This window comes from Phalacrocorax aristotelis, chromosome 2, assembly GCF_949628215.1.
Source record: "Phalacrocorax aristotelis chromosome 2, bGulAri2.1, whole genome shotgun sequence".
In the NCBI taxonomy this organism is placed as follows: Eukaryota; Metazoa; Chordata; class Aves; order Suliformes; family Phalacrocoracidae; genus Phalacrocorax; species Phalacrocorax aristotelis.
This window is the reverse complement of record NC_134277.1, coordinates 46,786,011-46,809,940: the sequence shown is the minus strand read 5'-3', so window position 1 is coordinate 46,809,940 and position 23,930 is coordinate 46,786,011. Positions and strand designations below refer to the sequence as shown.

Genomic DNA, 23,930 nt, shown 5'->3' with positions numbered 1-23,930 from the left:
CAGGGCTTAAGATGTCCAAGCACTTCACTGCCTTCATGGGATTATGCACCCGCTTGCAAGTGGGCTGCAGTTGTTCCAGAACTGATGAGCACATCTCAGTTCACAAGCAGGATTACAGCAAGACTGTTCCCTGCAGCTGTCTTTGCCCTAAGCTTCCACTTTCTGGTACGTTCAGAGACTTTGTGCTTTCCTAAAAACCCTGGAGAACCAAAACCTACAAACGAAAGTCCTAGTACTTCATGGAAAGAACTCCGCAAGGAGGCAGCAGCAGCGTCTACAATCTTGATCAAAACAGCAGTTTCGATCCAGGCTGGAGCATGTGCTTCAATTAGCCAGTCTCTGACAAATGCCTGGAGGTGCCTAGTACAGCAGCATGACAGAAATGTAGTTCAGAGCCAAGGAGAATCTAAATCAAATCAGGGGAAATAAAAAGGTTTACTGCCATTTTGAGTCCCAAAATTGCAAACAGATTGTTTTACCTCCAACACCCCCTTCAGCCATACCTGTGCACCATAGCCTTGCATCTTAAAGGGATGCAGCCAGCATATAACCCAACTCTGCTCACATGACAGTAGTGTAATGTTAACAACTGACAGGAGCACAGTATTACTGGACAACCCCCCCCATGTAACCACTTAGACTGATGCTAAAAGAACATAAAACAACTGTATTCTGGGTTGGCAGCATATCCCAAGGGTGTTAATATTCTCATGAAAACACAGAATAGAGCGTAAGGTCTCACAAATAATCTAAAACTACTTATACTGGAGCAGAAAAAATGGTGTAAGGGTGTTTCCTGACTGCATAGGCCATAGAACTGAAAAATGTCTGCTGGCCAATTTAAACAATTTGTTAAAATTGTTTTTCGATTAGTACTTAAATACCCTAGTCTGATTTTCCCTATGGAAAAGAACAATTCTTACCTTGTCTCTCATCTGATTACAGTATCATCAGAGGGCCCAGCAGAGCAGTAGTAACACATGGCTGTGGGCCAGGCATTTACTGTTTCAAATGTTGCTCTGAGGGCTACCGCTGCTACTGACAGGGGGAAGAGAAGAAAGCAATATGAATCATCTTTCTCAGCTTCAATGTGAACCACTGCACACAATAGGGAAAGTGTGATGAATATACTGAGTTACTTGTACAAAACCATTCCAACTCCTCCAGGTGTCATATGCAACAATTTACAGTTCAATCGCTATGAAGAACTTCTTCATGCCCTTGGCAGCCTGAAAATGCATGGAAGGACTACTGAATCTAGGCATATTTATCAAGGGCACAGCAGCAAGGGGAAGATGCTGAAGCCTAATTTGAATTGTGGTTGGATTTTTTGGGTTTTCGGTTTTTGTTTTTCTTTTTTTTTTCCAAAAAAGACTTACTGTTCTATTTATTTGAATAGTAATTGAAAATAAGGTAGTTAATTTTTGCCCAATAAATCAATGCATCATTTCCCTACAGTGCTCCTTTTCGCCCCACCTCCATGGAGGTTAAAACCCCCTTGTAAATAGCTGATATGACATTTAATATGCATAAGAGGGTGACAGAGAAAAAGCAGAAAGTATGTGTTGGGAGGGAAACATCTGCAAACCTACTGACACAGTTGCTGTTCAGTGGTGGCCCTCTGATGATGGGAAATTCCTTACCCAACCCTGCTGCAGCAGCTCATTTCTGTTCCTTTCCTTCCCACTAGGAAGATCTGCTGCCTCTATTGAGTCAAATGCTGAGTCAACTATTTGGCAATGAGGATCTCTTCAAATAACTGAAGTGTAACCTGACTGTCACTGAGAGAACAACAACATCAGCCCGATAAACCAACTGCTGTTTAAAACAGCTGCATTTAAAAACATCTGCCCCCATTCATTAGGTACAGCTCTGGATCCATGTGCAGATATTTACAAAGCCAAGAAAAGAGTGGTCTTTCAGCTACTTTACACAGTATTTCAAGACATCAAGGACACTGCAGGCAGCACCCTACCTCAGGATGTGCTTCCCCACCTCTAGACTCCACCAGTGTTTCTGTTGATGCAGCCATTCCCCACAGAAGCCATCCAGCCCTTATAAAAGCCCTGCAGCATTACCCAAGTACAGGGAGGGTTGGAGCCGGTCTGAACCCTTTCACCTGCAAAGAATCCCCAAGATGAGCCACAGTAAAAACATATTCTCAAAGAGGATGGTTCTTGTGACCTTGGAGAGAAGGCAAGCTAAAATACACGGATACATCAGCCATAGGCAGTGAGACTCATCCTGAGTCTGGAGGGGTCTGAGATGGAGGACATACATCATCCCAGGCAGAACCTTCCTGCCTTGGCTCATTCAACTCCACCCTCTCCATGGCAGAACGATGTGCTTATAATCTGTCCTGGACGCAGACAGGAACAGACTGCTAAGGTAGCCAAGCCTTCTTCCCAGATGAAGGAATTAAAGCTACAGCCACAAAAAGCTTCTCTTGCAACTATGAAGACTCAAATCTGCACCTGTATTAATGCAGCACGTATCTGAAAGGAGAAAGCACCTGAGTCAGAAGCTGGGGACTGACTAGAAAACAGCCATCTTGCCAAGTGACTTAAGGTTACACAAAATAACCACCTTTTTTACCATCAAGGTGATAAAATATACTGAAATAAAAACTAAAATATACTAAAATAAAAACCCTCTTCTCTAATTTGCTTGAATATATTCAATGCTCAAAGACAAGCATGTACTTAAGAGCCTTGTGTTCCAATGGGACAAAGACATGCACATAAATTAAGCAAGGACTAGAGAGCTTTTCGAATAGCTTAACTTTGTGACCTCTGCGCTAAATATATATAGGTATTTAATATGTATGCATGACTACTACAAAATTCATAGAAAAGATTACAATTAATATATAGACTATCTATTGCTCTTAAGTTTATATGCATTAAAAGATGATTAACCAGTGGCTTTATAAATTAAAAAAAAAAAATTTAAATAAGCTGCTAGCTTCCCAGCTTTAGTTTTACACCTTTGACACAATTGTAACAGTCGCAGCCAAGAAGCTGCAAAGTCATACATAAATGTGTGTGAAGCTGTCCCAGATAACCTTACAGGAGAAGGGAAGGAGAGCACAACTCCAATCTTCATTTTCTGTTAACTCTCAGGTCTCTGTGTGAACATGAGTAATAACCTAAGTAGTAAAGAACAAACAGCCAGAAGCAAGGAGCAGGGGCAAGAACAAATCATTAAAAAGTGATAAGCACCATGGGCCCTAACTTAGCTAAAGGCAGTAAAAATGCGCACACAGAGAAAACCACCTCATGTCTCCTCAGAATGAATCTGGTCATATAGTTTTAGTGCCGAGTAAGTGGCTGCCTCAGCGCGACACCAGAGCATCTGTTACAAAGTACAGTATTTCATCTATGTGCTTAGAGGTCTGATAACCTGTTTTCCCAGGTGTGTCTCTTCCCCTTCTAAAAGGGGAAATCATACAGCAAATTAATCTTTGTGCACCTTTTATTTTCCACCCCTCCTCTCCTCCCATCCATTATGAAAGATAAGAGGGAAAATACAGATGATTCACAACAAAACTGAAAGAAAATCACAGCAGCAGAAAGAGCCAGAGCCTGCTTGGGCTCACACAAGCGAGTCTGTGATATGGTGAGTCAGTGCAAAAAAAGTGGTCGTGAAACTGGTGTCACACACTTCTGGAGAGGGCTTTTTGTCCACACAGGTATGGGTGAAAGGCTTATCTGCCTGGGGAGCAAACACTGGAAATTAATCTTGCCAGTGCAAAGGGATTTCAATTCGCAAACCATCAACATCCCACTCCATTTACATTACAGGTGGCCACCTGGGAGAGGGGAAACCACCAGCAACCTAAGACACAAAGCAATTCACATCTTACTCATTTCCAGTGCATCAAAAGCCTATCAGTGACTGCCCCATGCAATGGACTGTGGTCTCCCTGTAACTACATTTGACTGTCAGCTTGCCAGAAGCAAATGCAAAACCTCATTGCATCCAGGAAGTCGCTGATGATACAAAGCACTCCCCTTCAGAAGAGGGAGCTCAGCCCCTTCATCCAAACCAAGGAGGGCTTTTTCTGGGACAAAAGAAGGGACAGAGCCAGATGGTTTCAAATTCCTTCGAGGAATTTGCAATCGCCAAGGTATTTTACACACTGTGCTTAGATGTTTCATTGGTCACCGGTGGTCCAAAATTCACATAAAGCTTAAAACTATTCATGGGTTTCTGAGCTTAAAGAAATCAGGGTCTAAACTTGCAGTTGGGTACCACTCTCAGAACAAAACACATTCACAGTAGTGCATTGCTGAAGGGAACTGAACTGTCAAGAATAAGCGCTATTCAGAGAACAGTATGCAGAAGTGGGCCCTAAAACATAATGGATGAAATTTTAGCTCCAAAAGCAATGAAAAACTCACAGCCTGGCTTTGAGAAGAATGTAGCAGAAACACCCCAAAACGGACTGGTTTTGAAGAGGGGAAGCTCTGAGAAGGGAAGCTTATTTTTCAGTGCTAGCCACAAGACTTCATAAAAGAATCTTTCAAAACCTATATGGTCTACTGATTACTGTATCAGAAAGCATAATTAGATGAATAAGATAGATCTGTGTGCAAGCCCACTTCATACAAGAGGTACACAGAGCACAACTAGGGAACTCATTATAAGTCCTTGGCTTCATGTAAACATGGTCCTAGCATCTACACAGCTCTAAGCTGGAGAAAGAGACAGTTCTCTGAAACAGAAGTAGCCTATGCCAAATTTGCAAAAGGACTTCCGATCAAGGACCCAAATCCCAAAATTCAGCTCCTCTTTAATCCATGAGCAACAAAGCAGCAGGCAGATCACTTTGGTGACATCTCTCCCTGCTAATTACATGACAACAGTTTAAAACAGAGATCATACCCTACCCACTGTCTCTCAGGAGCAAAAATACATATGTAATCAAATTATTAAGGTAAACCAGTAAAAAGATGGAAAGGAAATTAAATTAACACCCTAAACAATGAAATCTTTGCAACCAAAAAATGAAACCATTTTTATTGAGAATTATGTTTTCTCAGCTGAACTTCAGCAAGTAAGATTGATGGTATAAAAAACAGTTTTTCACAAAAACAAAAAAACTTCCTTTATCAAATAAACTCATTCCTCTCATCTTTAATCCCACCTCCACACAAGATCCAAGCAATCCCTGTATAACATGAAAATGCATCTTGGCCCCTTTTTACATGTGTTGATATTCAGAACATCTAGCAGCTGAAGAAGGAGCTCCTGGATCCAACTGTGCAGAGGAGCTCAGCTGTCAGTAATTCCCTACATCTCTGTTTCAGTTTTATAAGGCAGAGTCAAAGGCCAGGAGAGAGGAGAACACTCACATGTGCGTTTTGAAAGGAAAAGGCAAAATATTTTACAATGGAAAAGGGAAACGTCAGTTGGTTCAGATGCAAGAATTGTGTGGCACAGCCTCTCCTAGGTATGACAAAGCAAGCTTTGTTGTGCAAGACAGTCAAATGGCAATGAAAGCTGCAGGCAGGATGGGAAAAGTTAGTGAAACTTTTCAGCTGTCAATGCAAACAGCTTTAAGAACTGAAGGGGCAAATTACTGAGCACTTTGCTTACAAAGTATTTCTTAAGAAAACCTCCAAGTCCAACTAGCCAACTATACTAAACTCAGGTGTGTCTCTTCTCAAACATAAACAAAGCAAACCAAAAGAATATAGAAGACATAGGACTGAAATAAAGGGAAGGAAGAAAAGAAACGAATAGGAAGGCAATAGAAAACTAGAAAAATAGAAAATAGAAAAAAAATAGAAAAAAATAGAAAAAGAGGACACACTTGGACAAAGGATGTGCCACAGAAGAATGTGTAACCTTCAAAGACTGCTCCAGAGAAAAAAAGACCAGACTGGGAGATTATCTTTTTGATCTGTGTTTATCAGTAAAACACCAAGGAATTTCCAATCATGAGCCTGAGACCTCATTGCACTGTATGAAGTAAACAAAATCACTTAAAACATAGGAGATGGATGTGAGAATTGCAGTGCCAGCTGCAATGCTGTGGGACCAGTTAGAGGTAAATAATTGAAAAAGAATGACGCTATAAAATCAGTGCATCAGGAAAACTTAGTCCCCATCTCTCTTTTAGAGTCTCGAGGATGCAAAAGGGATGACATCTAATTCAGCACCAAAAAAATCTTTATCTTCTATGCCTGGGCAAGTGATTGCAGCTGCATCTGTGGACTGTGATACGTTTAACAAACAGCAGTGTGCTCCATGACCTGGCTGCTCCCCAGCCACGTGCCTGCAGGAACGCTGCCTGGAATATTAAGCCCACTGCATGTGCTTGAGCACACACATCGCATTTCCAACCCGCTTCATTACCCTCTTCCCAGCAAGCTCGCCCAGAGTTAATTTAATGCATTTAAGGACTGAAGACCAGCCTCGCCTCCCTGCAGTGCTATCAAACATGTTACAGGCAGAAAATTTGGCCATGTTCCACCTATGGGGTTTCCTCCAAAGTCCACTTCATCTGACAATAGCTGAGCTGATGCTCGATCAGTATGAAAACAGTGCTCCATCCAATATAACCCACCACCACTATGGAGAGCTGCTGTACACTCACACTGACCCTTGCAACCCCAGTCCCTCCCCTACAACACCAGAGGAGCTGGATCATTTCTAAGTCTCCTTATCTAAGTACCCAACTGCAGAGCAGAGTACAAAACAGTGTTTACTTTTTCCTATATTCAGGCTCTACTGGCCTGGTCAACTTAGCACGAGGTCTCTCCACAGCTACAGGAGGGCACTCGCAGTCCCCAGGCCAGGAAGCAGCACCAAGGAGACACAGGAGTAAGCAGAGGCAAGTAAATGCTTCCCAGCTTCTTCCTTAGCAAACTGCAACAAGAGTCCCCTGAGCTTGGGGACCATCATCTTCAGCTTTCTTCACATGGAAGAAAGGTTCTCCTTTCCAAGGGCAACTTCCAACTTCATCAACATTTAGGCAGGACTTAACAAGCAGGAGGCCCAGTATAACCACCATGGCTTTGGAAGGGAAAGGGTAAAGAGTCTTTCTTCAGAACCACACCTGGACATGCCTTTGCAGTGCAATCCCATCTCTGTTTATAAACGGGCTTCCTTTGACCCATTCATAAGTATCTGTACTATGCTTCCTACCCATACTAAGAACATTTAAAGTTCAAACACAGATCACTTCTTTCCTGATCTGGCCAATTAAAAGATGAAAAATTATAACAAGTTGTAAAACTTACCTTGTCACCAGCCTAATTGCTACTCAGGGCTTCAAATTATGGCAGAAAAAAATGAGGAACAAAACCGAACTGTTTATAGCTTGTTTGGGTTTTGGTTTACAAAGTACAGCATTATCTTTGTCACTGCATGAGAAAATGCAATTGCGCTGTGGACCTCTACACCAAAAAAAACCCGCTTTATTTAATTATTTGAATATTAAGCCAGCAAGAAAAGAATTACTGTAGTTATTTTGGAGTTGCTTATTGCTTTCATACATATGATCTGTCTGCAAAGGTTAATATTATTTGCCAAAAATCTTACTTCATTTTACTACAGAATTATTAGGGTATAAGGTATAGGTATAAGGGATTAGGATACTGGGATACTATGATTATTAGGATACCTCGTGGTATCCTAATAAAACCAGAGACATTCTGAGATCTCCTTTCTAAGGAGGGACTGGGGAAGAACTGAGCAGTAAAGGAAGAAGAAAAGGTTGTAATTGAAATAAGTGTGAGAGTGTCTACAGATTGAGAATTACAGACAGAGAAAGATTAAGTGAGGAACCCAGTGTCAAAGAAAAAAAAAAGCTATGACAAAACTAGGAGTGGACTACAAACCTTCCAAGTCTAACTACAGCACCTTAGGTGCACTTAGATGCACTTGGTTTAAAGTTCACTCGCTCACTCTTTTTTACTAAAAAAGTCAACCATAGGTACCAGAAATTAAATCCCACCAACCAAGAGCAATCAAGGTTACATTTTTAAAGCTAACTCTGCCCCGCTCTTCTTTCCCCCAAGCTTCCAACTTCCCATCTCAGGGCTGTCAGTAGTTGTCAGTACATCATACGAGAAACTCATCAGAACATACAATATAACTTGACAGGCAATACATCAGAAGACCTAGATGTGACAACGGCAAATTCCACCAGATGGTCCTGGATCATATCCATCCATTAAAAAAAATTTTAAAAACTTAAAAATTGAAATAAAAAAACCCAACTCACAGTCACAGAAAAGCAGAATCTCTGAAGAAGGAAAAAAAAATCTGGTATATGCACTGTTTCACGCCTTGTCCTGTCCATGATGGAAAAGGAGACACACAACTCCCTCAATGACTCTGGAGCCTGGTCCTGCTCCAGCATCAGCATGGTCTCCAGCTACACCAAACCCAAGCAGTTAGTCCTGGGAGTACCTGCAAACTAGGATCACTTTCAAGGCTCCCTTCCCGTCTCCCTGTTGCTTTTGTAGGCAGCACAGATTGTGTTTGGGTTCAGGCTGCCTACACACCTCATCAGCCTTTGCAATGGCGCTTTTGGGAGAGACCTTGGATTGCCTTGTCCACTGGCAGCCACATAATCCTGTGAAGGCAGCTGAGACTGGCAGGTCAAACACTGATTGTCCAGGCCCAGCCTCAATGCAGGTAAATCTGCCTTTGACATACGTGAAGCTCAAACCACTTTCCAGCAGGTAGAGAGCGCAACTTGCTCCTGATTGTGTCCTCAAGCCCACACAAAACACAGTGCCAAGGCAGGGTCAGGACTCTGTACCACCCTCTGGGAGGTCAGCGCAGTCCCATGGCACAAAGCACCAAGTTCGGAGCCAGCTCTGGGGTTATTTCACACCCTGGAAGACACTGAAGCTGTCACTGCTCTTCAGGTGAGCATCACCAGCCTGGCCACAGCAGCAGCTCAGCTGGGACAAAAGTGACAGGCCTATGAAACACAAATCAAACCTGTGCAGGCTGTCACTGCTCAAGCAGGACCTGCACAGACACCATTCCTTGCTCCTGTCCTGCCCCCACACCTTCAATAGCCCTGTGGCAGATGTACACGTTTTGCTCTGTGAAAAGTAATTGCGTGTAACTGGAAAAAAATACCGTGTGTCCTTGTCCTCCCAATTACACGTTCTCTGAAGTAAAAGGTATTTAGTCAACTATATTTTAAATTGGTAAAGCAAGTAGATATGAATCTGAATACACGTAGGGAATTAAGACAGTGAATGATGTGGTGTTATTTCACCGAACATTTAACAGGACAGGATAATGCTTACAAGTTCTTTGGAAATCTGAGAGCTTTTTTTGAATACAAAGCTGTGATTGTGGTACAAAGCCGATCTACTCCCTGCTAGTGCACAAGCTGCACTCCACAGCTTGGGACTGAAGAAATCTCTCTTCAGGCCACTGTGACAAAATCAGTTTCCACTAAGTAACTAGACAGAGCCTTTAACAAAGGAGTATTTCTGTATATTATAAATACCTACTTTCCTTCCCCTAAGAAAAGTTCCTTCCATTATAAACTCTCCTTTGCTGTTAAACAAAGTGCACCCATTTCCTGAGTGAGAAACACCTGTGAGGGGGAATACTCCAGTGTACTGGTGGGGAACTGGACGGCAGTCCTGCTTCAGAAACTGCAGGTGAGTGGACTGCGCTCCAGAAATTACTAACGAAAAGGGCTTTTTTAGCAAAGGCTGATGGCTACTCACTGACTTCTGAAGCAGGAGTTTATTGTCTCCATCCAATCCATCTTACAATTATCACCTTTAGCACAGAGAGGAAGCTACTTTTACATCATGGACCTGTGAACAAAAGGCTTACAAAAAAGTCAATTCTCCCCTCCTCCTCAGACTTCAACAAGGAATATCCGATTTTTTACTCTGCCTTTGTCATTTTAACATAAAAGAAGTCAGTGACATTTTCAAGTTTTGCTGTTGCGCACCAGTGGGGTTTCAAATACTGCAGAGGAACATAATTATATTTACAGACACATTTGACTGGAACTCAAATGTTGTGGCAGCACATAATAGTCTCTTAGAAATAAGAAAAATAGGCATTTAGCTCAAAATGTATGTTCTGCTCCATCTTAAAATGGACACCACCTTTTTAGTACAGTGCCTTTTGGCATCTAAAAGTTTTTCTATAAATACTAGACTGATTTTTCAAAGCATCAACCTTCTACAGAGAGAAAAATGAACAGCTTACTATTTAATTCTTCTCAGCAGAAATACTGTAAAACAGAAGGCATAATAATATGTATTTAATAAAATTGGTAAAATGTCACCTCCTCCCATTTTGATATTTAATTATATCTCATTAGAAAAGCAAGAACACTGCAAATCAAAGTCCAAGAATCAGCTGTTTTCTTTATTTATTTATAGGAATTTATATAGCGCTCATCACCATAGCAACCAGGAACCTTTTTTTCTTCTTGTTCAAAGGAAAAGTTGTCATTTTGAAATGTGATCCTTTTATGTTACAGTGCAAATAGGTACTTAGGTCCTATGCCACAAACACTTAAGCAAGTGCTTAAAGTACATTAATAGACCTAAGGACTAAGGTCACCAGGGCATGGTGAAAGAGACAGAAACAGAGAAAGAAAAAAGGAAATCAAAGGAACAGAGAGGCAAGTGAGAAAAGGAATGAGGGAAAGAATAAAGAGCTTTCCTATGAAAATTCACGGTGCACTGGGTTTTACAATAAGCCATGATCTCCCCAGTGCTTTTTTCCTGTAATAGTACGTGACTGCTTCATGGAGCACAGTTCAATTAATCAAGAGCAATCAACAAGTTCCCAATTTATGCTGAAGGCAGTGGTGAATATTCTTGAGCAAGGATTTCCAAGAGGATAGTACCTTCCAAACAAGGCTGCAGAGGGCTGCCTCTCTTGAGAGCAGAGAAGTCAGGAGCCTCACTTTGACTGCTACTCTCTTCTGATCCCTCAGCAATTAGCCATTATCAAATTCCCACGGAATTAATAGACCTTTTTAAAAATGCCAACTGCTCACAAAACATCAAAGAAATTAGTAAATTAGAACATTGCTCCTGCATACAGCATTATAGAATGAATTTCTAGGTATGTCATGCAACTGCAGTTTCCCCATGATACTCCTGGTGTGCACAAGCACACAACTACTTTTCAGACCCTCAAAAGTGACTGAAATTGTTTTTATACCATTTCATCTGGTTGCACCATACAGATTATACACACACACGCACAATGTAGTACTTCAGATCCTTTTAAAAGCTAAATAACTTCTAATTGGGACTGAAAGCAAAAAAAAAGGAAGATATCTTTGGCCTGTTGTAGTTTTGTTATATAAGGGGTCGCATCATCAAGACCTCCTCAAGACACAGGTGTATGAAGTTATTAACTTCAACTCTGCATTTAGTTTGACATTATCTTCTTCATAAACCAACGCCTCCCAAAACAGTTAAATAAGGAGTGTTCAGTTGTTCCTAAACCAAACACACAAATCTTTACACAAGACTGATGGTTATTTTGTAGGGTTTTTTTAAAGCTGTATTCTAAATAGGGCAGAAGCTGCATGTATGACAGCAGGAAAAGTGACAAGTTCCTTATCTGGAAAAGCACCAGCAGGCACTGTTATCAGAACAGACCAGCTCTTTTAAAGTGGACTGATGAAGCTATTTTTAAAAACACCTAATAACATCACAGAGGAGAATCTGATCTCTGCAAAGGTGAGCTGCACAGCTCAATACTCCTGGGAGGCAGCTAATGAAACTGAAGCTTGTCAGACACAGACTGCGTCCAGTAATTGGCTTTGAAAACTCGCAGTTTAAATTCCACCACACTGAGTTCAATACCCTGCTCACAGTTTGCTCCAAGCACAGGCAGAGCTGAGGGCTGTCTAGCATCACCAAATGTGAGTGGCCACCTTTCCACTGCCTGTGCTGCTAGACCCAGTCTGAGTACTTGGAAGGCAAAGAAAGAAACCTACTTTCTTCCAGCACCTCACGCCTACCAGTTCACTGCCAGCACAGGGGGAGACAGCTGTGAGGATACGAATGCAGAACGGTGTTGGAGCAGGCGGCCTAAAAGGAGAAGGAAGAAGGTTCCGTATCATGCTTTCATCTAGCACAGCAGAACCACCAACCAATACTAACCCTCAGGCAGCGCTCTGTGCCAACTGTGCAAAATCCCTTTATGAACATCCACTGGCTTCCCCAGGAAGGTGGCCAGCAAAACAGGGTTAGTGCCACCCATTTTCCCTGAAACTCCACTTACCCTTCCTAACCCACTCCTCCTCAAGCTTTATGGACCACAGACCCATTCTACCCATTGCTCCCAACCACAAAATTAATTCTGTGGCCATCCTGGATAACAACTGAAGAAATTATTGTTCCACAGTGTGAGAAGGTAAAATTTGGTCTGTGCAGCTGAGAACCTCTGATCTGGTTCTAGCTCTGTGGTTTAATGCTTTCCTTCACACCACCTTCTTTTTCGTGACTCTTTCAGCCTCCCACTACTTCCTAGAAAAATCCGCTCCCTTAAAGTCTAGATACACTCAGTTTGGAAAAGACATTTTAAGTAGAAAGCATGTCTTCTGCTGAGAGAAGTCATGTACGGCTCTGTTTATTTGAATAAAATGATAGTTTTACTAATGGAGGATCTTTAAGCCTCTGTTTTAAAACACCTCCTAAAGACCTTGCTGTGTTAGAGCACAGGCCAGATATAAATCTGTTAAAAACTGAGGAACAGTAACTAAATGTAGGCTGCTGTCATAGGGAACCATTTAAACCAACATCACTTACTGAAGACTTTAATGCAACAATTTTTACGAGAAGGGGGTGAGAATAAGGGAATGAGAATACTCAATTTTCAGATGATTGAAGCAAACCTCAGTAAGTTCACAGTGAGATGTGACTCAGGATATTGGAAATTTAACTGGAAAAAGATTTCCATATACTCAATCCATTTTTTAAATTGCTTAATAGAAAATGGGCTCCAGATAATTAGTCCCAAACATTAACCAGGTACCTAGAGTGCATGTTCATGGCACGCTTCACAAGTGTTGGAGGCTGAACTCCAGCTCTGATGACAGCTAATTAAAACACAAAAACGAGACTCCAAGTAAAACTGCCACCTTGCAATCGCAAACCATTCAAAATGCACTCTTGCAGGAAAACAGACTGCAAAGCAGGTTTCCCGTATCTAGTTCATGCATTTGGTATCTACCACATTTTTGAAAATGACATTGCAAAATAAACACCCTTACAGTTGATGGGTTTAACATAAGTCAGATTTGTTTGGGGGAAGAAGGTCGTCCCAGAGAATAAGAGCTCTTCTGGTTCTCAGCTAAGTCAAGGCTTGAGCTAACAAGCCAATCTATCAGTCCAAGTGTTTTGAGATAGCTATTAAAAGTAGTCGTTACCATTTTATTACCAAAGTCAACAGATTCTCCTGAATCAGCAGCCACCGTTTAAAAGTCAGCATTTGTCAATAGTTATCCAACTGTGGTACTGGTGTGAAAACACCAATATGTTCCCTTGCCTTTACCAGTTGTTCAGATACAGTCATTATTCTTATCACCAGAGAAGAGTGTGCCACCTCTTTTTTTTTTTTTCCAAAGCAGCAGCCATTATCTTAATAATCTATTTAAATATTGGGTTAATTGAGAGGGGCTAGAAGGAAGCAAGGGGACATAGGCAGACGGGCAAGCGTGACCTCAGAACATCCATGTGCGACGCACCCAGAGCTGACGTACACAACAGAAACTTTTCCATCATGTTTTGTCAGCACCCAATAATTAAAAGGGGCAGGATGTGATAAGTTCAGCAATCTGTATCCACTGGGGCGAAACTCACAAGGACTGGTAAGCTTTCAGAGACAAAGACAGGTGTCTAGGGGGGGTTCCCAAGGCACTCAGCCATCAAGGAAAATTGTCAGGAGAACATAATTACATCTTTGCTTTCCCTGGTAGGCTTTAAACCTGCAGTGTCTTTGACCTCTAGGGAGGTTATTAGAGTTTTAATTGAACCGCGCTTCTGCGGTGCAGGCAACTGCCTGCAGGAGCTGACCCTCACCGCCTCGCCTACCCCCGGTACCGGGCCGGACCGCTTTCGCTCCCAGGCTTTGGAGACGACAGGTTTCCAGCTCCGCTCCGCGCAACCCCAGGGGGGGTCTCCGTGGGTTATTTCCACACACACCCCCGCCCCGCCCCACTGTTGAGCCGTCGCCGACCGCAAGAGACATCGCCCCCGTTCCCCCGCCTCCCTTTCACCCACTTTCCCCTCAGAAAAGAGGCGGTGGCAGTGGCCGGACCCCGCGAACCGCCCCTTGCGGGTGCCCGGCCCGGGCCGCCCCCGCCCCACAGCCGCCTCCCGCCGCCGCCGCCTCACCTGCCGCCCGCGGCGCCAACGGCACCAACCGCCCCCTCGGCCCGGCCCGGCCCGGCCCGGCCCCGCCGCCCCGACCGCCTCCTCACGGCCTCCCCGCCCGCGGCGGGCGGTGCCGCCACCTCCTCCTCCTCCTCCTCCTCCTCCACCTCCTCCTCCTCGCAGGCGTGGGGAGGGAAGAGGGGCGGGCGGCCCCTCGCCCGCCGTGCTCGGGAGCGTTGCGGCCCCCGCGCATGCTCAGTGCCGCCCGCCGCGAAAGGCACGCTGGGGGGTGTAGTTTGCGGGCGTCTTGTCCCCTCAGCGTGGGCTTCCCGGCGGGGCGTTCAGTACCGAGCCTGTAGCCGCTCCCACCTCAGCCCAGTGGTTTCCCCTCACAGCTTTCTCCCCAGGCTGCCCAGTTCTTGCCTCCCCATCCAGCCAATTTCCTTAACCACCCCCACTTCTCCCAGCCCTCTGCATCCCTCACTCTCGCTCCTCATCTCTTCCCCAAATCTCCTTCAACTTCCACTTCATTCTTCTGCTCTCCTCCCACTGCCTTCCCCCACCGACCTTCTCCTGTCCCTCAGGGTCCCTCCCTGACCCTCAGCCCAAGGGCTTCCTTGCTTGCTACTCACACTCCGTGGCCTCTCCATTTCCTCTGCTCAGAATATACCTGCTGAAGTGGAAGGCAACCATCCTTATTATGAGCACATGGCTTCAAATCCACTAGAAAAACCTGAAAGACAGCAGGCACTTGCATATTTACTGGAGGAAGGTTCTTCCCACCAGGGAAAGTGCAAAACCAGCAGCAGGTCACGTCCACATAGTGAGTTTTGGTAAGGTCACACTTCACTAGAGCAATCCCGAGATTATTACAGTTTGAATAAAAGACCAGGGACATCCTGAGTCCAATACAAGAGGTCGTACCAGCTGAGCACATGGCCTTTGCTTGGCCCAGCCTCTCCCAAAGTCAACAGGGCTTTTGTCATTCACTTCACTGAGGATTTTGATTTCTCATGGGAGCTTTCAGTTTCCACACCCACGCAGTGCTCTCAATCAAGGAGAAGGACAATTAATGGCTTGGTAGCATCTTTCACATTAGCTGGTGTTTGTATGCATAACTAAATGCTCCTCGAGTGACAGGATTGCTAAACATGTGTGCAGGAAATTAATGTAAAACTTTAACTGTTGAAATGTTTGCCCCTGAAAAGCTGATAGTCATTTGGGGAAAATCAAATTTAATAGCTTATTACTCCTTCCTCCAGCCTCTTTTTCTGTCTTGCAGATTTTGTAGCTAATGATCCGAAGAACTATTTTGTATTATAAGAGATACACACGAGAACTGAGGGTTTTCAGAAATGTTCATTGCTGCTCTAAATTTAATTTCATTATGGTCTTTATGAATTTTAGTTCTGAGCTCCCATGGACTGATAAGGCAAATGTCAGGCTTCTGAGATTCATTTTCCAGAGTTTGTTCAAGAACTATTACACTAATGAAATTCACTGCAAGAGACCCCATCTACTCCATTTCTTATTAAGTTTGTGAGTTATACTGCAGTTTTACATAGGCTTCAGAATGCTGGATCCGCATACTTATAACTACCACCACAGTTCAAAATCATCATCATCATAATTTTCATTTTCATTAACATTTGTTGCAATAAAAAGTCACTGCTTATTTCAACAATGTTTAGAGCTCTCTATTAATTTCTCCAAAGCATTTGTGAGTAGAAATCTTGCCTGGAAACTAAGATTTCACAGATACCTGTTTGCATATTCACATAAATGTCACCTGCAGTGCTACGTTTCCTCCTCATTAGGAAATATTTAATGAACCAGTCAAAAAGCCACACAATACAGTAATTTGAATTAAGTGGCCAGTCACGTATCACAGACGATGAATGGCCAAAGACACAGACATAATCGTTCAAGAAAAAAAAGAACACCCATAAGCTGAAATGTGTTTCTATGAAATATTCATAGGATTGCCATGATTTATTGTCATGTCTGCTTCAGAATAACTTGCAATGGGAAATGAGCATAATCTGATAAAGTTTTCATGCAAAACAGTTCATTCGTTATTCCTGGAGCATCAAGTTTGTAGACCCACATCTGTTTAAATCTAGCGCCTGTAAACTGTGGGGAAGTGTTTTCCTTAATATAAGGTTTTACAGGGGATACCTGGTGAAAACAGTGTGACTATGCTGATGGTGGAGACAGTCACTTCAGGTACCCAGACATAGGTGCCCAGGTGCCATTTCAGACAGTTTAGGTTGCCCAAGAAGTCCACACAAGGCTGGTAGATATGACATGGGACCTATAAGACACTTTCAACCAGCGTAATGGCAGCTAGAGGCCTGGCCTGAACTTGAGTTTCAACATAGTGCCACAGATTTACATTGCCCGAATCACTTCCGATGTGATTGTTCAGGGAATAAATCAGCTTTTAGAGACACGGGCAGAGGAACGGCTCACAGTTAGGAGCTAGAACAGTGGAACCACCTTTTACTGTCCAATAGACAGAGCTGTATCTCCAACCTCAAGCAAACATTGAAATGTTTCTGCCCCATACATCCTCACCTCACCTTCTGCACTTGGGTTATAGATCACTTTGTATGTGCAATCTCTTTGAATGAGAAAATATCAGAGGGCTCAGTTCTGGAAGCTGCCCCCATCCAGCAGAGCCGCTGATGTGCCTGCTCATGAACATCAACACGCTGGACTGCAGCAGTCCAAGCCTTGCTCAGCTGAGGTCAGCTACATCCACCAGCTTCTTTGTTGTATGTTTCTGCGTGGTGTTGCCCCAGCTCTTTTGTCTGTTTACCTAATGCCTCTGCTCTCCCTCAGTTTTCAGTACGTCTGTGTGTACTGCACGAATGAATATTTGGTGGGCACTGGTGCTGTTAACCTTCCTACACCAAGACAGACGGAAGTGTCTACACAAGTCATTGGCATGATCTTGCTGGGATTGAGCCACCCAGATTTTTTTAAATGTGGGCTTTGTAAATTTTATTAGGTGGGGATAGGGGGACACACAAACCCAAAGGATGTGGCATTCTGCCTGTGGTATAGTCACAGCTCAGCAGAGCTTGTGGGCTGACCAGCCAGTATGTAAAACTGGATGAGCACCAGCGATTCAAGTCTTGTAAAAAGTAATAAGTGACATCAGTGAAGTGTGCTGCTGTCTGATCATCCTGCCAAAGAGCGCTGTTTCAGCCAAAACGTCAGTGAAGCCATTTGGGACTAAAGGCAGTACGTAACTCTCTGCACTGGCTCGGCATATTCTAAATGCGGGCGGCAGAGAGAGCTGAATGAGGGATTTTGAAAGTGTTATATGCCTCAAACATCTCTTACAAATTCATGTAATTTGCTAAAGAAATGATACATATTCATATCCTTCTGCCTCAGGTGTATGAATTTGTTTAGAGGAGGTAGACACTTTTTTGCCTCCAAAGAGCAAGATTTCATTAAACTGTCTCTCATTTGGAAAATGCAAGCAGTGACCCCACTCTCTGGAGTACCTGACAGACAGTAATAGCTGTATCATGATCAGTTACCTATCCCCTGGTATCAATTTTTCACATGCTGGTGTTGAACACATGCAAGAGTAAAAAAAAGAAATTAAAAAGTATGCTGCTGAGCAACGCTGCCACTGAAGTGACTCTTGCCTACAAGGCAGTGAGGGCACTTGGTGTTCTGAAAGTGCAGCTCTGATCCCAGTGTTTCGTTCCTCAAGCCCAAGGACTGGATAATTGCTGGTGTTGCCAAGGAAGGTTAAGGCTTTTTTTCCCTTGTTGCAGGTAAAATGAGGTTAAATGAGCATGTCCTGTTAAACAGGTAAGCAAAAATGACTGTTCTACAGAAAGCGATAATGAAAAAACTGTTAAGAATATCAGTTAAAGCTATCCAGTATTTTCGTGGTGGTATTAAGAGAACAAAATGAGTTACCAGTCCCAGGGCAGTGACCCCTGCTTTCTGCCCCTAGCAATCGTATCCCACTGACCACAGAGTGAGCTGCATGTGGCAATCTGTGCTAGCATGACAGCGAAGAACAGAGAGTGTAGGTCTTTTCTAGCTCCTTATGGAGTGGCAACAACTTCTGCTTGGTTTTGGAGTGCTCTGCTTAGTTTGGAATGCAGGACAGTTAGATAATCAAACACCTTATTCGTTTAGCCATTCATTTGTTCATGTAACAATATGGTACAGGCAAGCTACCAAGGGACTTGAGAAAGAAGGAATTTTACCTCGTAACAGGATTGTGGAGAGATTCATATGTGGACTTTAAGTAGATGTTCCTCTTAAATACCGAAAAAGACTTGCACCAATCTAACACTGTGACTAAACAAAAACCTCCACAATACAAAGAAGGAATAGGTAGTTATTAGTGACAATGAACAAAAAAGACAGGAAAATAGAGAAATGCAGTGAAAGCTGGCATCAAAAGATGTGCCAAAAGCTCATGAAAGCTCCCTTGTATGATAAAGTGACTGTCTCATGAAATATTAGCAACTATCCAGAACTGGGAAAGTGTGAAAATCTTGTTGCTGTATAAATTATCTGAGACACTCCTGCCAATTAGAGACTTGCTGGGAGGAAGAGAGACATTGGTAATCATGACAGCAACTGTGTTCGAGTGTCATGTGAATATTCGCAGGCAATTATTCAAATCAATCATTTCTTGTCCGAGTAGGAAAGATTCATCACTCTTAGTACCTCGTGTCATTCAGCGACTGAATTGATGATGGTCTGCTGTTTGTGGTGTTCTGTAATCTGCCCGTTTAAGATGACAACGCCATCATTTATTTAACTGCTCAGGTGGAGAACTGTCCAGCAGAAAGTGGGAGAACACAGGCCCGGATCCCATGAGAAGCTTTACACAGGTCCTAAGAGACCAGTTCCCTTCTGCACGGAGCAATGCCCAATCCAGAGGCAACTTTGGAAGTGGCAGGAGTGATGCTGGCTGTTGCCACTGGCAGGGTGTGAGAGGGACCATCACTTGAATGCAGGGGAATGTGATGCATTTAATCACTCTTTTTCCATACGGGATGGATATGAGACCTGCTAACCATGTCTTGCCATTACAAACTCTCCAACTTCAGTGCCTGCTGTCCCTGTCATTGAGAATGTCCCCCATATTCAATGAAATTCCTGGCTGTCGGCTGTCTGACTCAGTTTTCTCAGCCCTGTGTGCCTTGACCTACCCTTTCACATCTGCTTCTCTCCATAAAGAGGGGCTCCTATCACCATGTCTTCTTTCATTCTCCGATCCTTGCTGGCAGGAATGCCTCTATCATGGGACTCTGTCCTGCTTCCATGAGAATTACTGTTGGTAAGAGACACAACTAAAAATGTGCAACGTATCTGTATATTCACCAGACCGTTGCAACCCAAAGCGTGACTACATAAATTCAGACCTTTGATTTGGCCTGATACAGTTGGTCTTACCTTCTTATTTGTATATCATGAAATCTAATTTATCAATTCACTTTTTAAAATAATATGCCCCATCTATTCCTTCCACCTCTTCCTGTAAACTATGCCTGTGTAAAGGCTGCTTCCAGTCTGGGGTCACAAGTGGATGGATTAAGGCTGCAGATCTGCCTTTACCAAACCTTAAGCACCTGATTTTGTAAACTAAATTAAATACCGCTTACATGTTACTGCTTGAAGCACCAGGGTGATGTATCCGCTGAATTTCAGTACCACAGGGCTTCCTGCTACTCTTCAAGAAACAAAACTAACATCAGCAAGTGGTAACTTGAAATGGCATTTGTTCTTTAATAAAATAACAAAACAAAATCTTCACATAGGATTAGTTTCCTTTTTTCTACGTGTAACTGTTTGTAACGAAATAAAAGAGTGGTTAACTCTTCAGGCTGGTGATAACTAATAAAGATGTGGTTCACCTCAGCTTTCACATGCTCCGTCTCTCTTTCCAAAGAGCTTCTTTCCTTTATTCATGAGCTCTTTGGGGACAGGATTTTTACCAGTTCTTTCTGCCAACTTGTGGTTAGCAGGTTATTTGCTTTCTATTTTTTTTAAGCCTGTATTGTGGCTCCCAAGTATTCATCTGTACCTTTCAGGAAAATAGCTGGTAGCTTGCAGCTAGAATGTATTTTAGGATGCCTAATTTGAGCAGGTTACCATGTCACTAGTTAGCTCAGATGCTGAAGTTTAACCTGCTGACATCTGAAATTCACTGAGATGAGCAGTCCTTTGGAAAGCCGCTCTTCAGCCATCTCTATCAGGTCATCCATCTGAAATACCGACTGCTTATTGAGATTGGTACTGAGCCAACACAGAGGAGAGGAGTTTTAATTTTTTCTTTTAGGAGTATTTATCCTGCAGACCATCCTCACTCTCTGAATCCTTTCTGCATCTCTAGTGAGCTATGATGTCCTTCATTCATGTACAGTTTTGGGCGTGCATATCCTATTTTTAGGAAGTAATTTTAGAGGTAGGGAAATAATTTGTATGTCTTACACCTCCATAGCAAAAGTATGAGGTCTGGACATAGAGGACAACCATTCCGGCTTCACTTGATGGTTGAGTTGCAACAGCAGTCCAGCCTGTTGCTCTTTGTACCTGCTTTTCATATGATGTGAGTTTCGCCCCAGTGTAGCATAGCCTAACTTTTGTCACCTTCCTTTAATGACACATGGCTATGAAAGTGAGAAGGAGTTATGCCCCTTCCAAGATTGCAGCTTTCCACTGGCTGCAGCTAAGAGCTGTGTCCATCCTGAAAAACAATAGGAAACATTAAACCTAATGCTAAGAATCCCTTGCTTTTCAGCCTAGTCTTCCTTCTGACAGATTGCTTTAATTTTCAGCAATTTGTTAGTTGTCCCCATGCAAGCACATTGTGGTTCCCAAAACTGAGTGGGGGTGAGTTATGGCCGATTCCTCTGCTCAGTGATCCCTGCTGCTCGTCTCCTGCAGAAGTGCTGGTAGACCCACCCTTCTCCCACCACTCCTCCAGCAGGTCTCATCTGTAGAGGAGGCCGGACTGGCTGGCTCCAGCCTGAAAGGGTTCAGATCTTTCTTCTCAGGTGCCCGAAGTGACCATGAAACAAATGCTGTCTTTGTCTCCTCTTCTGAGGGCCAGACTGAGAAAGGAAACCAGCTGTCCTGCTTTTCTAGGTGATCCTGATCCAGCCCAGCTGGGAGGCAAGAATTCCCACTGCCAATCCTTGCATAGCATTGCTTTGAAGTGGGAATATTTGGTCCCTGTGAACTTGTACACAACTTACTAGAACCATGCCCTCCTCAGCAGCAGCCCTAGGTACTGCAGAAGTTGAGGAGAATAGTGAATTGGGAGGGCTACGGCCAGCTGATGCCTGTTTTCTTACTGAAGCTGGCTCCTCCTGTTGGATTCTGCCTGCCCCAGGAAGTATGCTCCTAGGAGCTCAGTTTTTAACTAACACAGCAAAATAAATGAAAACAAGACAAAGAATAAGGCTCCGCTCTGCTGGAAACACTGGACCTCAAGGTTATAACACAAATTTAGCACCTGTTTACCGAAGAGTTTATACATAGGATAGATGGGGAGTGTCCAGGGCAACAGCAATGTGGGCACTCTTTTTTCTTTTTTTCCCTTTATTTTTGTTTCATTTTCTTGTTTTCTTTGTTTTTTTTCTTGTAGCCAAAACCATATAACATTTGTCCATGTATTTTGGGTAGGGAATTTGGGTCCCTGCATTCATCCCACAGAAAGGCAGAGCGTCTCTCAGACAGCATCATTTTCTTCCTCTCTCAAGGCACCGCTGTCTGTGAGCGTGCGCCAGCTCTCCCCTCCTGTGCTTTGTGCTGACAGAAAAATCATCTCCTGCTGAAGCCGCTCTATCTCCCCACAGCTACAGCCCCTTGTGAACTGCCGCTGCCTTCCCCCTGCTCCCTCACTTACAGATAACACATCCCATCTCATTTATATTATTAAAATGATTTCTGTGGGGTAACCTTCTGCTTCACACCTGAAATGATACAGAAAATTAAGCTCTTTCTTTTGTGGCATTTGGATTTAAATTCTAGATTTTATACCTGTCCTTGATCCTTTTATTTTCCACAGACAGCACCGTTGCAGTGGCAACTCCTAGTGACTGCACTAGATGTTAAAAAAAAAAAGAAATCACAGGCACATCGACTTATACGATATTATGATGAGTGCGGTGGGTAATAACAAACACGCAGTACTTCAGGCACCCACTGGGTCTCTTTCCATTTTCTTCACAGAAAACCTAAACAGCCTGCTGTGCGGAGTATAAAAAAGGTCGTACCAAAAGAACATCTGCACATTAGCGTAGTGATTAGCTTATAGAGTAGCACCCAGTGGTGAAAGAGCTTTAATCTTCTTTTCCATGCACAAAAATGATGCGTCATGTGAAGGGATGCTTAAACTGAAGTCAGGCCTGACGGCTGTCGTGACTTCTCAAACATTTCATCAAAAATAGTTCCTTGCAGGTGAGTTTGGCAAAAAGCATTTGGGTTCTTTAAGGTAAAGTGCTGGAATTTTTTAGGAAGTGTAATTGCAACTACTGTGCTTCACAGGCAAGAATGCTGCCAGGAATGAGTAATTCTTGGTATGGGATACATACAATACAGTAAATATGCAAACCAATACTTTTGGAATTGCTTCTTTTGCTTGAGCTTGATTTAAATGTGTGAATTCTTCGCAGCTTTATAGTATTCCCCAGTCTTTACCTTTTGTTATTGCTGGTCTGAAAGAAGCTTCTGTCATATGGAGAGCTGGAACAGCCAAGAGTTACGTTCACCAGCAACATACAACTTTTAGAAGCTGCCAGTCCTCATGGTCCCAGACCAAAGCTTACCTTTGTAGCAGCACTATTAGGTTTTCTTGCTTCTTTTTCCAAATCAGATTGTGTTTCGGAGGAGCACCAGATAAGATGGCGTGAGGAGTTACTCCTGATGGCAATTCCTGTACTGCCCTAGATGAGGCTGGCATCCCCAATGAAGTTCCAGTCTAAGGGACAGAATAACCCACTGCATTTCTTCACTGTGTGTGTGGCAGATCTGCTGGGTCTCACCTGAGTACTAGAGCAGGAATGGAGGAAAGGAGGAGTCTCTATTGCCTCCTGGAGTGAATGACTGAGTTATTCCATAAAGAAGGTTAGGCAATAAAGAATTCCAACCTTTCCATAGTGACTCATGGCTAAATACACAATTGTTAAAGAAACAGTGGGCCATCTGTTCAGCCTTTCTTGCAGCATAGCCTTCTACCTATAGCAGACCCCAGAATATGGCTGGGGAATGAGATGGGACAGAGATTCTAGGAAGATGAAAGCTATTGGATTAGCATTTTTGTCCATGGGCGTAATAGAAATCTTTAGTAAGTAAAGACCAGGCATGAAAATCACATTTTACCTTGAAGATTAAGTCCAATTCTGAGTTGAAATTCACCCCCCTTAGTAGTCTCAAGGCCAAAATATGCAAAGAGACTCTGTAAGTCCTGTTTTCAGGGTGTTAGTGACACATAGATCCCTCTGCTAGTTCCTCTGTACATGAATGAAATGGATCAAGGCACAAGCACAAGCTCGTATCAGAGCACTGCTGCAGGTCATTTTTGGAGACAAC

General features: G+C 43.3%; 1 protein-coding gene across 3 annotated transcripts in view; it reads right to left on the bottom strand.

The window, feature by feature from the left end:
* Nucleotides 1-14,541, bottom strand: part of POMGNT2 (protein O-linked mannose N-acetylglucosaminyltransferase 2 (beta 1,4-)) — a 30,893-nt gene extending 16,352 nt beyond the window's left edge. For 2 of the 3 annotated variants that reach the window (XM_075083329.1, XM_075083330.1), the window contains exon 1: nucleotides 14,367-14,541. The gene's annotated coding sequence lies outside the window, so the exon portion shown is untranslated. Of the gene's footprint in view, nucleotides 1-11,965; nucleotides 12,055-14,366 lie in introns of those variants that run through there. The other variant, XM_075083333.1, reaches the window with a different exon arrangement.
* Between the last annotated feature and the right edge of the window lie 9,389 nt (nucleotides 14,542-23,930).